The sequence below is a fragment of the Belonocnema kinseyi genome, chromosome 6 (genome assembly GCF_010883055.1).
Source record: "Belonocnema kinseyi isolate 2016_QV_RU_SX_M_011 chromosome 6, B_treatae_v1, whole genome shotgun sequence".
Taxonomy (NCBI): Eukaryota; Metazoa; Arthropoda; class Insecta; order Hymenoptera; family Cynipidae; genus Belonocnema; species Belonocnema kinseyi.
In genome coordinates, this window is record NC_046662.1 from 48,695,592 (window position 1) to 48,698,160 (window position 2,569).

At 34.1% G+C, this 2,569-nt stretch overlaps 1 protein-coding gene across 1 annotated transcript in view; it reads right to left on the bottom strand.

Moving 5' to 3' along the window:
* LOC117174953 (receptor-type tyrosine-protein phosphatase kappa) overlaps positions 1-2,098 on the bottom strand; it is a 108,687-nt gene extending 106,589 nt beyond the window's left edge. Inside the window, exon 1 of the mRNA XM_033364420.1 lies at positions 2,051-2,098. The gene's annotated coding sequence lies outside the window, so the exon portion shown is untranslated. The remainder of the gene's footprint in view (positions 1-2,050) is intronic.
* Positions 2,099-2,569: the final 471 nt, after the last annotated feature.

Here is a 2,569-nt window from a genome sequence, read left to right on the forward strand (position 1 = left end):
TGTATATAAAATAGTTAAGTGAAAAAATTTCTGGCGAAAAAATCAGTCAATATTCGAAGTTTTATATCTCCGTCAAAAATGCAGGTTTCTTTAAAAATCCAACGCGGTTTTAAAGTGTTAAGCAAAAGCTTTCAAATTCTGTCATATTTGTCGAAAAAATAAAAAATTTTGTTCTTTACCATAGCAAAAAACCATTTTCTTAACATTATTTTTGGCCGTGAAACAGGATCTATAAGTTTTATAATTCTTATCCTCTATAAAATAAGCGCAACATGATCCATTTCCATGGAGCTGCTAAAAAATATGACATTTTTCGTTAAAAACATCGTATTTTTTCCACGTTAAATTATCTCCGAATCCATGAACTGTAAAAAAAAGTCTAGAGAGCAAAAATGTTTGTTTTTCAAGTAGAATGAGGATCTGTCAAAAAAATATCATTTGTGATTTTTTTCCATTTTATACCATGGAGATTTTTTTTAATGAAATGTACTTTTTATGTAAAAATATGGAAATTACTGGATTCACTCACATTACTAATAAATAAGTTTTAATAAATTCTTATGAATAGTTTTTTATGAATATGGGTATATTAAAACTAGCATTATCAGTAGTACAGTAAAAAAATTTTTTCCTAAATGCGATTTTTTAAGTTCAGAGCACAGATTCGAAGATAATCAAACTTGAAAAAGGCGATGTTTTTAACGAAAAACGTCAAAATTTTTGAACGGCTCCATTAAAGTGGACCATGTCGCGCTTGTTTCAAAGAGGATAAAAATACGCATGTCTTCTGATTTTTTTTTAAATCCACCCAATAGTTAAAAAATTACAGACGGTTTTTCGCGGTCCGAAAGAATAATAAAGAAATTGTTCCTTTTTATAATATTAAAAACATAATTTTTCATCTTTTTGGGCAAGATCAACGGGATTTAAAGGTTTTTGCTTAACACTTTTGCACGCACACTGTATAAGATATTCACAGCTATCCCAAATGATGGGTTAGACAAATGCGCCAAGGTTCATTTGAAGCGAGGAAAACTTAATGGCATCCTTGAAGATCCTGAGCTCGTTGATAAAAGCGCTATATGACACCTTTGCGCCGGAGAGGCTTATACATACCTGGGCGTGCCGCAGAGCCGCATTCAGGATGTTACATCTATAAAGAATACCCTCCGAGGCAGATACAAACGTCTGATCCGGCAGATTTGGTCTTCCGAATTGTCGGCGAGGAACAATGTATCTGCAATGAACATGCTTGCCGTCCCGGTAGTACTCTATTCATTTGGAGTAGTTCCATGGACGAAGAACGAGCTCAGATCCCGTGATATCGGGACAAGAAAGGTTATGCATATAAACAAAAGCATGCATCTTAAGTCTTCTGTTCCGCGACTGTACATCGCACGCCGTCAAAGTGACATTAACCTTAATATCACTCCTCTAAACGCTCCTAGGGAAATCGTGTGAATTGTCGAGAATAAGAAATGCCGCATATACTGGAACTCTATAATATCGACAATTGTTTCTGTTGCACACTCGAGGCCTGAAATGGTTCTTCTTGACTTCGAGAAGCGAACCATGTTCGTTATCGAATTTTCGGCACCAGCTGACAAAAACATCACAGTGAAGGAGAATAAAAAGAAAGAGAGGTATAGAGACCTTCTAAGGGAGTTGCAACGATTATACTTGGAATATTCTGTTAAACTAATCGTCCTTATCATCCGCGCTCTTGGAGGTGGTTGAAATTTTAATGCGATTTCGCTGGGAGCGGGTGCAATTTTTCAGAGTATATATCTTTCTTTGTAAATTCCTGGTAATTACGAGACTATTTTTAAGGAAAATATTTTTGCTTACCATTTTCCGCTTTCTATTTTATGTTTTTTTAATACTTTTTTATAGCCTCTCTTACAACTCCCTGATGTAACAGACCTACCCTTGGCGAGAAAAGCTTTTTGATGGGAGCAAAAAAAAGACAATTTTTTTCTTTTGTTACCAGATCGATGCTCTTGCAAGGCATTTAAGGGCCATATAGTTTCTGCAAAATAAATGGTCTTACCTGAAACTCCACGCGATACAGAACCGGAAACTTCCTTCGAAGTTCACAAAGCTTTGGATACTGAGCAAGTTCCGTTGGTGCTGATGGCAGAGTTTCTCCAACGCCGAGTTCCTCTGCAGCTGAAAAAAGTAATGAAATTGGTCCATGAATTTTAGATAATATATTTTTTAAATACTGCAAAAAATTTTTTAAATTCTAGCGAATTCAAGAATTTTTTCAAATATTTTTATTTCTCAGAAAAATTGATTGAAAACCAGATTCAAAGAGAGTGAACAGATTGGCTTAATAGGAAGATCAATACACTTCAATTTAAGAAGCATTATTTAACCAACGGGGTTGCTTCAAAAAATTTATTTCGAATTTCCGTAACTTTTTGTAATTTTCCGTATCAATTTTTCAAATTTTCAACCAAAGAAATTAATGTTTTAATTTTTTCGGTAACTTACAAAATTAAGATAGTTAGGCCTTTTCCGGGTTTTGAATGGAAAAATTTAAACCCCAGAAAAAAATAAAAAATAA